Source organism: Danio rerio, chromosome 4 (assembly GCF_052040795.2).
Source record: "Danio rerio strain M-AB ecotype USA chromosome 4, GRCz13ab, whole genome shotgun sequence".
Classification (NCBI taxonomy): domain Eukaryota; kingdom Metazoa; phylum Chordata; class Actinopteri; order Cypriniformes; family Danionidae; genus Danio; species Danio rerio.
This window is the reverse complement of record NC_141024.2, coordinates 6,612,460-6,631,324: the sequence shown is the minus strand read 5'-3', so window position 1 is coordinate 6,631,324 and position 18,865 is coordinate 6,612,460. Positions and strand designations below refer to the sequence as shown.

The following is an 18,865-nucleotide window of genomic DNA, read 5'->3' as shown; positions in this document are numbered from 1 at the left end:
GGACAGCATTCATCGCGCTCGTTTGCTTTATATGAGATTAATGATGGTAACTGCTGTAGTTAATCCAGTTGCATTATTTTTTGGCGTCTATCTTCAAGAAATCACTGAAGGCATATATTATGTTATCATAACGATATAATTTGGCAGTAAGATCATAACTGTTCTCTGCCTTTAGACTGTGGCCTTATTCATCTATGAAAGATTCATTATACACAAGAAAACAACATTAATATTATAGCAGACACTGTAGAAAGGTCATTCACAGCCACTAGACTTTTCTGACAGGGTATTTGAGTATCACCGAGTGACAGAATGTTGTAGGACTGCTGTGCAGGAGTTATTATTAGGGATTGTAGATATTGAAATTTAGCAGTTTCTATTAAACATTTTATTTAAAGCATGACGGTAAAACATGAACGCGGTTATGAATGTATTAAAACATGTGCTTGTTTGTCATAAAAATTGGTAATAATGACAAAAAAAATACTAATTAATGGATCTCCTTACTTTCTGTGTGGTGTTTGCATGTTCTCCCTGTGTTCGCGTGGGTTTCCTCCGGTTTCCCCCACAGTCCAAACTCATGTGGTACAGGTGAATTGGGTAGGCTAAATTGCTTGTAGTGTATGAGTGTGTTTGTGAATGAGTGTGTGGATGTTTCCCAGAGATGAGTTGCAGCTGGAAGGGCATCCGCTGCGTAAAAACGTGCTGAATAAGTTGTCGGTTCATTCCGCTGTGGCGACCCCGGATTAAATAAAGGGACTAAGCCAACAAGAAAATGAATGAATGAATGGATCTCCTTACTTCCGTGTGCAGCCATGCCGCCGTTGTAGCTGGTGTATTCTGGGAAATATTCTTATCCCTTAGTTTCGAGTGTGGTCCTGTAAAATCTCACTTTCGATGGGTATCTAGCCCTTCCCCTTAGCCCTATGCCTTCAAGCTAAAAAGAATTGGTACACCCCTACCCCTTCTCGTGAATGTGCAAAACCAGGGGAAGGGCTAAGGGGTAGAATTGAGATTGGGCCTTAGTAAACGACAACAGTTTTGGTCAGTCGGCTACTTTTTGTTTTAAGACAGTCAATCCCATTACCATATTCTGAACGGCCTGTTTTTTTATATGATGCGAGTGTTCAGAAATGAGCTTGTGGAAGAGAGTTTTGTGTTGCGAGATGCACATCTACTACATCAATCTCTTTGATTTCCAAAAAGCAGCCAAATCCTGTTTTCCATGCTTTAATAATCAGCGCATTCCTCCACAATATGCTGCATTTATTTATAGACTTACATTATTTTTTTTTAAGTAAGTAGATCACTCAGAATCAGAATAATTGGAGCTCTTGGTCAAGCAGTAAGGAAATGCTCGGCACTGTGTTATTAGATCTGACAGCGAGAGAGGCTTGATTAGATAGTTGCAGTGTAAGATAATCAAGAGTCAAATCACACACATTTTCATTTTTGGTGCTGTATGATCTCGCTCTCCCTCTCTTTCTCTCTCGCTCTGTACTTCTTTCTCACTCAAAAGCATGTAATTACGGCTTGCCCCGGCTGATAAACAGCTCCTGAGCTGCACTCCACCTCACACAACAACACATGCAACATACTCCAGATCATACGTGTAATCATGCTGTTGAGTCTGATGGACGCAAGTGCAATTACGAGAGAGGCAGTCAGATGGGAGAAATTAGAGCTGTTTGCTGGTGGAGGCAGTAATGACTACTTAAAGCTGTTTCTGACAAGGGTTGTTTACTCAGGAAAAAAAAAAAAACCTAAATCGTCCGATTAGAGCATTCAGGGCCAATAAATGCATATCTCTGTATCCAAGACTCCCTCTCGTTCTTGTGTACTGAATAAGAGGACGTACGGTGCTTCTCTCTTTCTTCCCCAATGGAGTCGTGAATAACCGGTGCGATTAAACAAGGTGATAAGCTTCCGTTTTTCTCCCTGAATGTCATTCCAGGTTTGCTTTATAGACCTCGCTCTAATTGGCCAACTATTTCCTTGTCGAGTTCAAAAATAATAAATTGATTTAGGCCGCTTTTCTTTGTTAGGGATGCTCGCTCCGCAGAGATTGTGGCTGTGTGTTTGCTTATTTTTCTATTTAATGAGCATATCAGATTGTGATGTAGGCTTCTATGTGTGCGTGTTTGAGTGTGCATATGGTGGCGCATGTAATCTTTAATTTATTGAAGCTTTTATTGAAGATGAAGACTGAGTTTGCTTCGCTGAAAATTCTTCTAGGCCTAGATATAGCGTTTGCACACTGGTTTATTTTCTTCTGGTTTGATTTCTGATGGAAAAAAACACAGTAGTTTTAGTGTGTGTTTTCTGGGAGGGTTCCTGCTTTAGTTTAAATCAAGTGTTTACCATCGTACAGTAAAAATATTCATTTTAGATTACATATTTTGTGTGTCATGGGTCTTTTTTAGTTGTTGTTTAAGTGTTCAAACCGCATTATACACTACCTGAAAAAAGTGTTGTTGCCTATTCAAGTTTTAGAAACCACAAATGATAACCTGACTTCAAGTTGATCATTTGGTATCGGAAGTGGCTTATATAAAGCCACTTCAATGTCTTGACACCTCAGGATGTTGATGTTGCCGTTTATTCTGCAGATCTCTTGCACGTCCCGATACTGAATGTAACCCCAAACAATGAATTTACCTCCACCAAGCTTGACTGATTTCTGTGAGAGTCTTGGGTCTTTGCGAGTTCCAATAGGTCTACTGCAGTGTTTGTGATGATTGGGGATGTAGTTCAACTGATAAAAATCAACCTTCTGCCACTTTTTAAATGATCCACTAGAAGCCAAGGTATTATCAGTTGCTCTTACAACTGGCATCGACGACAAGACGGATTAACTCAGCAATATATGTTTTAAAATTACTTCAAATTTCAATAGAAAAGTAACTTTATGACATTTTTAGCTTCAAACTTTGTCAAAGCAGACCTCAAGGTCCCATAATGCAATTCAAAAGCTTATATAAATGGAAAATCCTGGTAAATAAAATGTTCAACACATTGGCTGCGTCCGAAACTGCATACTTCCATACTATATAGTATGCTAAAATCAGTATGTGAGCCGAGTAGTATGTCCGAATTCATAGAATTCGAAAATCAGTATGCAAGAAGTACAAGGATGACTTGCTACTTTCAGCGAGATTATGAAGTGCCATCCCATGCACACTGCGCTATCCCATGATGCCCAGCGAGAGAGTTCATGAGTAAGAGTGAAGCGACGCAACTGACAGAGATAGATCACGTGACCATGACAATGGAGGATGTTGTATGTCCGAATTCCCTTCATACTGCTCACATTCATACTGTATAGAATGTACTTTTCTAACGGCCGGGGAGTACGTTTAAATTCAAATGCAGTACCTACTGAGTAGTACGCAGTTTTGGACGCAGCCATTGTTGTTCTGTGTGTTTTGATTGATTTTATGTCACTGATTGAAAAGGAGATCATTCAGTGAAGGATTTTGTCCTGCTTCATCACACACTCACTAATAAATCTGAGAACATACCTCTGATGTAGGGTGTTACGGTGGTGCCATGGGTAGCATGATTGCCTCACAGCAATAAGGTCGCGGGTTTAAGCTTCAGCTGGGTCAGTTGGCATTTCTGTGTGGAGTTTGCATGTTCTTACTGTCTTAGCGAGGGTTTCCTCACAAGTCCAAAGACATGCAGTATAGGTGAATTGAATAAGCTAAATTGTCCGTAGTGTTTGTGTGTGAATGAGTGTGTATGGGTGTTTCCCAGTAATGTGTTGCAGCTGGAAGGCCATCTGCTGCTTAAAGCGTATGCTGGATAAGTTGGTGGTTAACTTTTCTCTGCCGGCCCCAGATTAATATAGGGACTAAGCCGAAAAGAAAATGAATGAATGAATGAATGAATGAATCTCTGACATAAACAAGATCATTCTCACACTTTGAAAATTGCTCTTCCACACTCAAGTTTGAACCTAAATTTCTAGTATGAAGCACTCTTTTAGATAGACAGAGAGATTGTGACAGAATGAGGGGGAAAAAAAGAGATAGTTTCCAGGACAGGGATCTACTGCATGGCCAGGCACTCAGCCACATCTGACTTTGATTAATTACAACCTCTCCATCCCCCTCATCCTACTACCTGACAGGGAAAATCCAGCCAGCAGACCAGGAAGCTCCGCCACTTCACTCTGTCACAGCACACTCGTTTTCTCCCTCAGGATGCGCTTTTCAGAACACACACACTCGCTGAGAGATACAGGCCTGCGCTCTTTTGTCCGCGAGGATGTGGAGCTCTGCCCAAAACAGATCATGCCGCATTAATCAGAGCTGGAAAGTACACAGTTGCCTGGCGGCCCCTTCCATCGGATTAGTTGTGCACGGCTTTAAGCGTTCGCGTCGCAGGCTGTTTTATCAGCCATAAGCGTCTAATTTATGAAGCGCTCCGGCCTTTGCCTTCAGTCAGCTTGAAACCACTAAAAGTGAGAAAGGACAGAGCACGAGCCGCATCGTTTTATTTAATGCAGATCATTTTGCGGCATTAACTCCTGAAGAGCTTTTTGCAGCCACCGTGCGGGGGAAAGCAACGCTAATGCAGGAACTAAAAGTCCATAATAGACCCGGAATTAGCTTGTGTTAGAGTTTCTGGACTTTTCATTCATTAAACCCCATAGTCTTCCTCTTTGTTTTTAGGTTCCCGTCCGTCCAGACAGAAGATGTGCGAGGTTTTAAAGGCCTGCGGATGAAATTAGCCAGACGTGCAGCATATCATTAATCAGAGAGGGCCACGTCAATTTGATTTCCCGTCGTAAGGTCAGAGACATTTGTTTAAGGAAGACGGTCAAGTGTTAGCAAAGGACATGTCTAAATTCACAGAGTTATGACTTCCTAATGAACGAATGCAGAGGGAGAGGGAAAAGGGGTTTAGGAAAGCTCTAATTAATAACTCGGCCCATAGTGGAAAGGTTAGGATTCAGAGCGACCGTCTAGATTGTTCTTAATAAGACCTCAAACTTTGGTCGAACTAAGTGCAGAGCAGCTTCCATCGAGTGCTTTTGTTCAAATATATAAATTGACCTTCATCTAAGCTGCGGGCAGATTATTGTAATGGCTCGCCGAAGGAACGGCCATGCAGTGCTCGCATGTCGTGAATTTGGTTCCTGGGTGGGAAGGAATGAAAAAGCGACACAGAAACAGGACTCGCCGTTCCACTCTCTGGGTGTTTAACCAAGCACAATTTGCAGCTTCAATGAGACAAAGCTTGTGATCAATGCATAATAGCTCCTTATTAACCTCAATTACCACAATTAAGCCCGACTGCCACTGGGCTGCTTTGATGACTTAATTAATCTGATTCAGCGAAGAGGCCACAGTGTCCCCCCCATAGTTCCAAGCCTTGACTGACCATGTGGCCCCTGTTAAAAGCACATCTGGTGGAACAAAACATCTCCTCGCTGGCAGACAAATGCCTCCACTCTGTGAATGAAAGGCAACCCTCTGCTCTGTGATGTTCCTAATGAATGGTACAAGCCCCTTGGCACAGTGCCTTATTGGGTGGCTTGGATAGCTGCCCAGTTTGTTCGCTGCTAATTGCTTAATTGATGCATTGTTTTTAGCGGTGATATGAATTGCTCTCATTTCGACAACAAAAGGCATTACATGCCATTAGCGAGTCACGGCTCTCTGTGCGTGCTTGTTTTAAAGATTTAAGGTGCCTTTTAAGATTTGGCGCATCAATGCGATTAGTAAACACCCTCTTGGAAGATGTCATGCTCTGCGAATTATATGCTCTTGGCAGGATCGTGCCAAATCCATAGCTGAAGAATAGGCTGCTTTTCAATTCACAATTTTGGGAATCTACCTAGCTACAAGTTGAAATGGGATTTGGCTTAGATTGACAGGTCATGGATTTACTGCACCCTACAGTAAGTACAGTACCCCACACAATTCTCAGCAGGGGATGTCATCATAGTTGGATAAACTTAGGCTGTTCACACTATTATATTTTAGTTAAAATGCATAAGTTTTGCTACGGTTATGCCTTCCGTCCGCACTTCCCCGGAGTTTTCAAGCCCTAAAAAGCTGAGCTTTTTGAAAAGTGTCAGTGTGGATGAGGGAAAACAGAGACATCTAAAAATGGAGGCGTCTGATTGGGGCTTTTTCCTCAATATTAGGCTAGTGCACAAAGATCAGTCTTGCATCCTTTCCCTGAAGTTCAGACTTCGCAAGTTTGATATGGAAAACAAACACCCGAGGACAAGTCGAGTAAATCTTCGAAGGGGAACAGTGTACTTTATAACCTCATTCTCATAACCCAGGCTATGTTGTTTCACTTATCTTAACAATAAAATAAAAACATGATATGAAGAACTGTCTATTATTATTTTGATATTAACTTTTACACACTAAAAATGTTGAGGTATCGTGTAGCCACATATTTATATGATTGTCATCTTCACTGTATTAAAGTTCCTTTAAGGCAAGTCATTTTACTTGGCGGCGCTCTTTGAAACAACTCTCGGGCTGTATGTTTGGGCATTCTGTCAGATCGGGGCTACATCAAATTCTCCATTGTTGCTTGCCAAGCTTCCGATTGAATTTCATATTTGGAGTCACCAATAAAATTAGACAACAACTGTCCGTTTAGTTTCACTTCTAAACGCCTAAATCACACAAAATCTGCAGAAACTCCTCCCGCACAGTATCGCCAGTTTGTAGCGATCGATGATTGACTCCTGTACTAGAGGGCAGGTTTTTTTTCACACCAAATAGCGATCGATGATTGGCTGTACTTGTATGTACTATTATGTACTAGTAGGCGGAGCTTTTTTCACCATATTGACAGTTGTAGTCTTTGACTGTATACATATTTATAACAAAACTGAGCCTAACATAACTGCCTCCTTTCATTTTCTTTAAAAAATACGAAGCATACCCTGCCTGTACTGCTGAATATCAGTTTAATTAATCAATTATGTCCGTTATAAAAGTATAGCATACAAATAGTTTATACAATATAGGGAAGCAATCAGTCAAATGTGCAGAATCAGTGTACGTGGTCATATAAATCAATTTCAATAGTTCACGATTATAAAGCTTGTTTGGCATGCTGTCCACGGAGAGAGCCCTGAGCTCAAAGATTCTAGAGCCCAGGGCTGCCTCCTGTTTGCAAGGTGAGAGGGGAGTTTGAGCTCAAGTAGATCTCAAGAACTCCCCTGCTGTAGTAGCTAATGAACAGATGATTGCTCTGTAGAGATAACTACTTACTTGGAGCATGTCTATGGTGCTGATTTGGATTAGTCAATTAACTTAAAAGTTGTATGTTTTTAAACAAGAGGAGGAAACCGGGGAACCCAGGGGAAACTCACGTGAGCACAGGGAGAACTTAAGTGATTTATAGTGGCTTAGGAATTGTCTGATTGGTGAATCATGAATTGAATAATGCGGGAGCGGCCTGCAAGCAATCATAAGTACATGATCCTCTTGAAATTAGTTAATAAACTTCACTTATTAACTTTGCGCTCAACCAAAACACGTTACCCGAGAACAAGTAATAGATTCAAAAGACCAAAGAGTCATTAGATATAGACGAGATAAATGAAATATCACGTGTAACAACTATAGTGAGATGAAATCCAGCGGAAGATCCTTGGTGAACTGTCCAACCTGCGCTGCTCTCATCTGAGGAGTTGCCCGCAGAGCATATGCTGAGCGTCTGGAGCTCATATGAGTGTGTGTGTGGTCACATGATGTGCAATTTTAGCAGTATAGTGTGAACGGAGATCTTTTCAGAAATGCTAGGTGAAACGCCAGTGTGGACGTGGGTCGTTTTTGTTCTAAAACGCTGTTTTAAAACTAAAACTTATTAGTGTAAACAGGGTCTTAGAGAGCAATGAATGGGAAGGGGATTAATTAATTGACATTAAAATCTAAATATTAAATATTTTCAAGGCTTAAAAGATGCTGATGACCATTAAAACACATCATGACCGTCTTATGCATGGATTCTATTGAAGTCAGCTTTTGAATAGTTCACAACCAAGGCCTCCAACAACTTCTGGCAACAGCTTCTTCTTTGATTATTTTGCGAGCCGAAGACACATTGGCTCCCCACGCGTGAACACAAAAACACTCTTCGTATTTACAGTTCCCTCTTCGCAGTTAAAGGAAATGAAATGGCGTTTGACTCAGTGTTGGAGCTGTTTAATTAGCAGGCTAAGGGTTAATAAGTTCCTCCTCCGGCGCTGGAGTGTCTCCTCAGGAGAGTTGACACTTCCATAATGCATTCCCTTTCCTGCTAGAGTGTAGCACTTCCACCCCCTCCTCCGTCTCTACATATTCCCACTGAAGTCTGGGATAAAGAGCTGTTTTTCCCTCTCTCTCTCTCCGCTGCATGTTTGTCCCCAGACCCTCAGAGAGCATTCGGGAAAGCTGGCAGCCTCTGTGGAGCGTCTTCTGCTGCCAGGGGAGCTCGTGGAACTCGCAGGGATGAAGAGAGCGCCGGCCACATGGAGACACACTGTTACTTATTCATCAGCTCGCAGCGCTCTGAGGGAGGAAACAAGGCCTGTGTGCTGTAAACACAACACAAAGACTGAAATAACAAGAGCTCAGCCCGGCATCCCAGCTGACAGAGAGATGGGTGCGAGGCAGGTTGTGCATTCGCTGTGTATGTTTTGGAAGGCATGACTTGAGCGGATGCCTTGATCATGCGGTGTTTGGGTGCACCAGACTGTTGTGGGAGGGGATGTTGATGCGTGTTGCATACCATATAGAAGACGAAAGCCATCTCTCTTGTGACCAGACAAATGCCGCGTTTGAACATTTTAATAAGAACTGATTGGGGCCAAATGTGCGAGCATCCACCGAGAGCGTGCATAAGGGGGCTCTGTTTTGGTGAGATTTGGGATTTCACGGGGTATAAAAATAGCATGGTTGCTGCCTATTATCTCAACAAGACAGCGCCATACGTGCCTTTCCCCCATGGTGCGAGACACCGGCATTTACATCAGCCTTGCACGCGAGATAGGAAATTACCTGCTTTGTGATTTGCTTGTCTGCTGCGATTACAGCATTATCATAATGTTACGGTGGGAGAAGCGTACCTACGAGGGCGTCTGGCCTTCTCTCTTCAAGCAGAGGGGTGCAGACCCCCTCCCGAGAGGAACCGAGGGCCCACACAGACGTGTGTCGTGCCGGGCAGGTGGAGGATGTGGTCGGAGGCGTCCCCCCGGGGAGCTGGCGGGTGCAGATGCTTGACAAAGCCCCCGTGTAGGCATTCTGATTCAATCAGTGCTTTCTGCTGCAGCAGCATACAGTGGCTCATCCTACTGTTACCACAGCAGCTGCTGCTGAGATTGTCCGAGTTGCAAAGACAAGGAGAGTTGGTGGATTACATTAGGCGTTTTTGTGATATGTCCGGTTTTCTTTTGTAATCACTTTAAGGATACCAGTCAGGAGAGTATTTTATTGTGGTGTACAATTCTTGCTATTCACAACGTTAACTATGATGTTTAGCTCAAACTGCGTATTTGCTGCTTATCAATGCAGTAGGTATTAACATTGCAGTAAGGTTCAGGTACAATGTAAAACCCAACAGTCAACTTTATCAAATGAAATGAGTGTAGTTAACTCAAAATTCACAGAAAGAGTGAAGAGTTTTGAACTCAGTGTTAAAGGTAATGAGTTAATTAGTTACCTCATTACTTCAACCTAAATGGAGTGAGTTCACAGTACTCATATAGATTAGTTTGTGAACTCAAATGGTTTGTAGCAATTGATTTCATCGAACGGTTTGCGTTGACTTAACTTACTGGGTTTTACAGCACTCAGTTGGTTTGAGTTTTCTTCATTTTGGGGGGTTTTACTATGCTAAAATTGCTTCGTTTACTCAAATATATTAAGTTCACAGTACTCATTATGATTAGTTTGTGAACCTAAATGGTTTGTTGCAACCGGTTTCCTCAAATGGTTTGAGTTACCTTAACCTATTTTGGGTTTACAGAGTAGCAGGTAGGGTTATGTATGTAAAGGAAGATCATGCACAATATGTACTTTTTAAGTACAAATAAAAAGCCCGTACCTTAATGTTAGGCAGGTAGTAAGCCACTAGATAAAGTAATAGTTACCTAAACAAAAACTCTTAACCTCTTAACTCTTAAAAATTCTTCACCTCCACAAGGTGAGTTTAATCCTTTATGAGTTTCTTTCTTTTGCTGAACACAAAAGAGATATTTTGGAGAATGCTGGTTGCTGGCACCCATCGACTTCCATAGTAGGAAAAAATACTATGGAAGTAAATGGACTTATATTAGCCCCCTTTTGATTTTTTTTTTCTCGTTTAAATATTTCCCAAATTATGTTAAAATGTAAAAAAAAAAAAAAAAAAGAACAAACCATCATTATCCAATAACTTGTCTAATTACCCTAACCTGCCTGTTTAACCTTATTAAGCCTTTTAATGTCACTTTAAGCTGAATACTAGTATCTTAAAAATATCTCTTCAAACAGTATCAATCAGTTATCAGAAATGAGTAAACAGGGGGGCTAATAATTAGGACTTGAACTGTATATGTATATATGCACACACACACACACACACACACACACACACACACACACACACACACACACACATATATATATATATATATATATATATTTCAACCAAGAACGGAAACATTCTTTTGGCTGGTCCTTTACACTCCAACAATGTTTGGGAGGTATGAAAATGCAAGTTTTTGAAAGGCATTCAATGCATAATATAGAATATTTTGTTGTTTTTGCTGATCTTCATAAATGAGAACACCATTGGACAGTATTTGTTGCAAAGGTGTTGCATTTGTGACTTTAAACCCCCAAAGGTTCAAACGTAATGACAAATCTGATGTGAATTCCACTACATAGTTTACACCTCTGCCAATTTTAGTCAGTGTTAGGCCCTCATAAAAACTATTGCATTTTTTAAACTTATTTTTGTGTCTGTAATTGCATTTTTAGATACTTTTGACATGATATTATTGGCCCTTTCATTATTTACTAAAGTAAAAAAATCATTGTATTTTGTGAGGATGCAATGTGTTTGTATATGCTACAGTATTTATCAGTGTCAGCTCCCATTAATTGACGTTCATTTACTATCAGATAACAGTAATTATAGATACTGTGCACTGTAAAACCCAACAGCTAATTTGATCACATGAAATGAGTGTATTTAACTTAAAATTGACTGAAAGTTAGTTCTACTTAATTGAAAAGAGTTTTGAACTCAGTGATGATGGTAATGAGATAAATAAATACTTCATTACTCATTCACAGCACTCATATAGAATAGTTTTTTCCACCTCAAACGGTTTGAGTTGCTTTAACTTATTGGGTTTTACAGTACTCAGTTGGTTTGAGTTTTTAATCCATTTATTGTGCTTAAATTGCTTCATTTACACAAATGGAGTACGTTCGCAGTACACATTAAGATTAGTTTTTGAACTTAAATGGTTTGTTGCAATCAGTTTCCTCAAATGGTTTCAGTTACCTTAACTTTTGGGGTTTCACAGTGTAGAATTGTACTAAAACTATGGTAAATTTGTCCAGGAGTGAAATCCTACAGGCTGTAGTCTACACAACAACAGCCCTCATAAAATCAGCGAGCTGAGATCCTACTATTATCCGCTTTCATGTTTTCATGCGGCCGAAGCAACGTGCTTTTAATTTTTTGTGTGTTTAGCAAGCAGTCATAATCAATTAGCTAACAAGATGTTACAGGTTACATTTAGTTGTGGATTCAGCGTTTAGAGCATCAGAGGGGGAATCTTATGAACGGTGAAATATTCATGATGTTTGTTTAAATGCTTGGCGCACGGCGTTAAACTGTTTATAAATTCTAATAGGCAGCTTTGGAGTCCTCGCTCTCGAGTTTTCTAGCGTTTAGCAGTGATAGGCGGGGAGTCTATGAAACATAAGCAAAGGCCTGCCAAGCCTGTTATGTTGCACCTCTGAAGTGCAAATGAGCGTTTTTCTCCCCAACCAAAACTAGATTATGTTTTTATGAAACGGCAACATCAGCAGACGCATGTTTATTTCATTTCAGATTAGCATAGCGCTAAGAGCGAGCATGACAACATAAACAAAATGATGGTAATGCCTTCTTACTGAATTTAGCTCAAGTTATATCTCATATATCGGATTTTTTTTGTCCTCAAGAGAGCCCTGTTATTTATTGGTCGATGAGATCTAAAGCTTCGGAGAACATTAACTGTGTTCAAAAGAGCAGGTAACTCAAGGCAACTGACAGCTTTCATCTTCCCAGAGTTGGCTTGATTGTTTATAGAGCAAGCTGGTATTGACCACAAACTCAACATGTTTTCACACTATAGAGGCCCCGAAAAAGTGTGTGGGTGTGTGTTTTTCTGGGCTAGTTTGGGTTTTGGAGTTGTTATGTTTCACCGAGGGGTCTTCTTTCTCTCTCCAAAGGCCTCAGCGTGGTGTATTTCTGCCTCTGTCTTATTGAAAGAGCTTGAATCAGACTTTGATTAAAGGACGAGAAGCTCGTCGTCTTTCTGCCTGGGTGGTTGAAGCTGCAGCCTGGGGAAATTTGATTTGGATCTAACTGATGCGACTAGATTAAGATCATAATTAGTGGCGTGCGGGATGGCGATGATAAGCGGCTATGTCCAAAGAAGAAGAAAAGGATTAAAACATTTCTAGGATGGCATTCAGTGTGTGTGCATGTGTGTGTGTGTACGGGTTTGTGTAGTTTACGGGGACACAAAGTCGCATAATGGCATGGGTATGACTTAAGACACTTTCACTCATACAGACCTTCACACATACAGGGATTATCTGTGAACAGGCCCTTTTTGAAAATACCGATAAATTAGTTCCGGCAATTTTCTAGAAAGAGAAGTTGTAACATTACCGGTAATTTTCCCGAATGCTGAGCTGTGTAAACGCAGAAGGAAAATTAACGGAAAGAGCACGTTTACGATTAGAACACACTGACGTGAGCCAATCGGAACATTCAGACGCATTCACATCCGTGCTGATTATGAAAATAAAAGCCTTTAAATGATTTTCCAGACACATTTAGCTGCTAGATGTTAGTCTAGCAGATGTTAGTTTCTATGTTTCATTATTAATGCCAACTGTGTCAAAAATGATCGATAAAATGCTTATGATAAACTGCTGTTTGCTTACCTTCAAGCTCTGCCTCGGTTGCTTGACGCGTGTGCACGTGAAGAAGTGCTCCGGGGAGCGCTAGCACACACACATTTCATGTACACCTCGACATGCAAAAGTGTTTCTCCATATGTTTTCATCGAAGTTGTTCACAATACTTTACCTATGTGTAAACCGTTCAAGCTTCTGCCTTTGGATGTCTCAGGGACAAAATCGGATGCATGATGGCTAAAGCTTTAATTAAAATGAAGCCATCAACAAAAGCCCGATTCCATCTATGTTTACAAATATAAGCCATTTCGAGTGCATTTCTAGTTAATAATGTCGGGTTTTACCAATATTTTGGAATGGGTTTGTGAATGGTCTTTTCCTGGGAAAATTTCAGAAACGTCCGTGCCTGTGTGAACAGCGTTTTGTTTTTTTCAGTTTACCAGTAGATTTTCCGGATATGTGCTGGTAACACTGTCTGAAAAGGACTTTAGTTGTACTCTATTAAGGTGGTTTACAGGGACACATCTCATGTCTTTGTAATTCAAAATACCTAAAAGTCATAAATAATGGGGTCATTTGAAATTCAAAAATTGTCACGGGTTACCTGTGAGGGTTGTGTTTAGGGCTAGGGATGGAGTAGTGCCATATAATAACTGTTTTTACTGTATAAAATACATTGTTTATTAAGGGTCCCTGTAAACTATGTTTTAGTTGTGTGTGTGCGTGCATGTTTTTATGACATAGAAGGGCACAAATGCCATGTGTATGACACAGGTACTTAAGGGTGACTGAATTATGAGGACATTGTTGAGTGTTAAAATTATACTCTGAGTTTTATACAAGAGGGGGAAACTGCACAGTTTCCTACACTGTAAAACATATGATCTGTTAGTCATTTTTTAGTTCATTGTAACTTATTAAACCATGTTAATCATGTTCTAACTTTATTTTATAAGTTACACAAGCTGCTTTAAGTCAGTTTAACATAAGTTCAATGGACTCATAAAGTTAATTTGATTCAGCTTAAAAATTTAAGGCAACCAGGATTGTTTACAGTGTATAAGGAGTAGGGTTGGATGTGGGGTTGGGGAGGGTGGTCGAAAATACAATTTATACAGATAAAAAAACAAAAAAAAAAACAATGGAAACCTATGGAATGTCCTCACAATTCACAAAAGGCATCTTCTGTGTGTGTGTGTGTGTGTGTGTGTGTGTGTGTGTGTGTGTGTGTGTGTGTGTGTGTGTGTGTGTGTGTGTGTGTGTGTGTGTGTGTGTGTGTGTGTGTGTGTGTGTGTGTGTGTGTGTGTGTGTGTGCTGTCAGCTGACAGGGTGGGCAGGCCATATGTCAGTAAGACAAGAGTTTGACTGCTAAACATTTCACATCATGTCAGAATGAATACCCAGCACCACGTGTAATAGGCGGGTTAGATTTAGGAACCTGCGGCTGATGCAGGCCCTGGCTGATTAGTCCAAATTATGCCAGTAAGGCTTCATTTAGGAATGAAATGAAGTTCTTTTGGCGCAAACTGTCACCCGACTGGAATACATAATCCAGGGTGATCTCGCATTGCTGCGAGAGGGAGAAAAAAACATTTCCTGTTTTCACTCATGAGTGCATTATTAAGAAATTTGTGACGGTGGGATGCGGGTGATGTGGTAATATCCTGTGACAAAAGCTAATATGATGGGGGTGATATTAACGGGGGCCTTGTTAGGACAGGCTGTTTTTTTTTTTTTTCCTGCGCTGTGTTTTAGGAGAAAATAACTCCCCTCCGTGACATTTTTGACTGGAGCCCTCGGGGTACGAGGGGGAATCGGACAGGGTAATTGCACTAGGGTTTCTCCTTACTAAATTAACCTCTGCTTGGAAATTTATTGGCCTGCTGTTTTTGAAAATTATTTAAACTTGTGCTTTTTTTTTCGAACTCCAAGTGTTTGGTGTCGGACCTTTTTCATTTTGATTACCGGAGAGAATGTTTGGCAGAAGAGACGGTCTGGATAATCCATTCTGGGTCGACAGTGTTTTTTAATTGCTCACCTGTGGAAATATACATATCCATGGCGACTGGGTTAAGTCAATACATGTTCCCGGGTCAATGGAGGTGCAGTCACTATTCTGAATTAGAATGATTCACTCTTTACAGGACGTCATCCAAAAAATGTGCGAGTTTGCCTTTTGCATTGCTGGTTGGCCGTGTTATGAAGCAATTAAATCACACTCCAGTTGTAGCCATAAAATAAAATTTGGATTCTCGAAATTTGGTCATTACTAATGATCCTATTATTTCCTCTTTTATTATTGCACGTTATTTCACATTGTCTCTTCTGAAACCAGACTAAAGTTCTTTAACAACTGATTTTCTGAGCCCAAACAATTTTGGATAATTCCTCACCTTAGAATTATACCAATCAGGATCAGCTTTTTTTTTTCACTGGTTGACAGTGGAAAAGACCAGAAAGAAACGCAAAAGTTGACTAAATTATGCTGCACCACATAAAATTGGGACGAAACCTGAAACTGAAAAGAGGTGTGTAAATGTGATGATTTAGAAGCATTTTTGATATTGAGATGTAATGTTACATTTAACATTGTTGAAAAAGAACCATTTATTAAAACATATAATATATTAAATGTGATTTTTTATTTTATTTGTGTATATATAGCCAGTGAAACATTTTTCAGTGTTTGTTGAACAACTCATTTGCTCTTTAAATATAATAATAAGCCTTAAAAGGCAAATACTTTTAAGGCTTAAATTCATGGGGCACTTAGTTCAATAAGTATAACTCAATAATTCATGTAGACATATAATTAAATAAATATGACCATATTAATTACATGACATTAACATCTGCTCTGGACAAAATATTTAGCACAGCCTTGTGCGCTTAATTTGAAAGAATATGCATCTTAAAACATTAAATAAATGTTATAGAAAGCAAAAATGTAACTTTCTCAATCATGAACATTGTTTTACAACACCTATTTTTATTTTTGTATTTAACTGATAAGCAGACTGACTGTATTTGTTAAAAAGGAATGCTTCAAATAATGATTTGCCAGACTGAACCTTATAATTCCAAGTGGAAAATGACTTTTTTAGAATTAGAAGGTTCTATCTGCATTTGCCCTGTTTATTTTACCCCAATTAGCAAATTGAAGATAATTTGGAGACATTACATTTAGAGTACATTTAGGGTTTCTGTCATGAATGAAAACTTTTACACATGTATAAAGCTACTAGAATGACCCAGCCAATCACCTGACTTGAATCCAATAGAAAATAAGTACTAAATATCAGAGTTTATTGACTAAATCCACAAAAAACGTCAAGATTTTGTTCAAGTTTGAAGGAAAAATCACATTTTACCAATTCAAGATGACTCTTCTATGGAGAATGAAGCAGTCATTACCAAAAAAAAGCTATTTATACAACGTGTTAAATACATTTCAATAGTTTTGTTCATTGTTATTGTACCTAACCAAATATTTTTTTTATTGTTTTGTTTTATTTGTATGTTCGGATTCTTTGGATTATTGCCAAAATCTGGGTCAACTTCATGTCAACAGCTTCTTTAGAAATATATTTATTGCTAAATCAGGGTCAACAATAATACGTGTTTCGAGGTTTGAGAACCCCTTGTCTAAAGCAGTGGTAGGGAACCTATGGCTCGCGAACCACATGTGGCTCTTCGACCAAAAGTATGTGGCTTTCCAGCTGTCTCTCTTCAATAATATTTTACAGTTTTTTTTCCAAGTATAACCATCACTAGAAATCAGTTTCATATTGAAAATACTATTACAATTTTTACGGTTTGACCAATACACGTGTGCGGTACTGTGGAAAAAATTGGATTGTGACACCAATGAAGGGCAAATGCGTGTGCGTTTTACCATAAACATGTCAGTTGTTTTGCCCTTTATTTACTAAATAACAGTAAAATATTATTATTTCTCATCAAAACTGGCAAAAATTAATATTATAACAATAATATATGTTCTTTAAAACCAGCCAAAATTATTGTAACATAATTTTATTATGAATTATTTGAAGTGTAATTTTTTATAGTTGTAAAATGTTTGTTTATTTTAAATTTCGTTGCTTTACAGGGAAAAAAAGAGTTAATTTTACCAGAAATTTAATTAAATTGTCCTTTCTTCATTAATGGACTTGCTCAACATCTGTTGTTTCATATTTTTTTTTATTTTTATTTCCGCTTGAGTTTAAATAAAGGTTTTGTTTAAACCTGTTTTATTTATAGTAGAAGTAGTAGTAGCAGTATATATTGGGGTGCATATATGAGCATATATACCCCAGTGGCTTTCTACAAAAATGCATTTGCCAAAAATATCAGAAATGGCTTTTTGTTAAAAAAAAAAAAAAAAAAAAAGTTCCCCATCCCTGTCCTAAATACTTTTAATGGCCAAATTTCACTTCATTTTCTGAGACCCAAAAATATTTGGATGATTATCTACAGACAAAAGATTATAATAATACAGATAACAGTCATTTCTTTTGGAAATTGAATGTTATTTAAAAAGCAAATACATGTGCGAGTACTTTTCAGATCATTTGTGGTATTAAAAAGAGCACTTTATGAAGCTTTTTTATTTGTTTATGTTTAACTTTTATTATTTAATACATGATTTCTGAAGAAAACAAATATACGAGAATTATGCATCCTAATGTAGATACTTGTTCTACTTGGCCACAACAGATTTTTATTTCTATATTACATGTTTTGTATGTGTTTGATTTGGATCGCATTGACTTCTTAGACCAGTGAGAATCATAAAACCATGTATTACTTTCTAATACCTAATAAAGTTGACTGGCCTGACCGTCACCAGAGCTCATTTTTAGTCGGTGAGTGTTAGATTTGGCCCAGGCTCATATCCCACAACAGACATTATTTGATTTAATTTGATCCACACATTTATTTCCATGCGTTTCTGTCAGTATCAGACATGTCATGCAGTCTTCATTGTTTCATAATGGCCTTGACTCGAGATGCCCGACTGTTGATGCTCCAGCGCCAGGCGCATACGGTCTGAGCGATTGCTTTTTATGGCACATTAAAAACCATCATGTGAAAATCCAACGTGGCAAATGCTAACACTTAAAAGGGATATTAAGACATCCTGAGCCATTAGTTCCCTGAACCCGAGCTCACTAAACTTCCCCGACAACCCTTTAAATATGGGTTAGATAAATGATACAATCTCTCAAGCTCTTCCGCTTTCCCCTCCTCGAGCATATTAAACTCCTCTACACCCGGAATAGGTGGACTAATGATGAGGTGTCCGTTCTGATGGTTCCGTTGCTGAAATATGTTGGTCGGGCATCGGAGCGAGACGCTTTGAATAAACATCAATCTCAGGCTCCTTCTGAAGTCGAAGACAATTGTCCAAACCGTACAGCGTAGACGGCCGACAGGAAACTGACAAGTAGCCAAGAGATGCCGGCGTAACGGTCAGCCGATCATGATTTACATGCTATCTGGCATTTGGGCCGGCTGACGGAGAAAACTATCACTCAGCTCTATTTGACTTTTTCACTCTGACAGGCCCCCCGAAGTCATCCTTGTGTGTCTATATGTAAAGCGCTCCCTTTTCTTCTTTCCACTTGTGTTCTTCCTTCTCATGTTCCTCTGGTCATTTGCTTTCAGGGTTGACCATCTCGATGTTGCAATGCCAATTTGGCGCGTTGGCCGTG

At 39.4% G+C, this 18,865-nt stretch overlaps 1 protein-coding gene across 3 annotated transcripts in view; it reads left to right on the top strand.

The window, feature by feature from the left end:
- mdfic (MyoD family inhibitor domain containing) overlaps positions 1-18,865 on the top strand; it is a 257,224-nt gene that overhangs the window by 210,274 nt on the left and 28,085 nt on the right. The window lies entirely within an intron of this gene.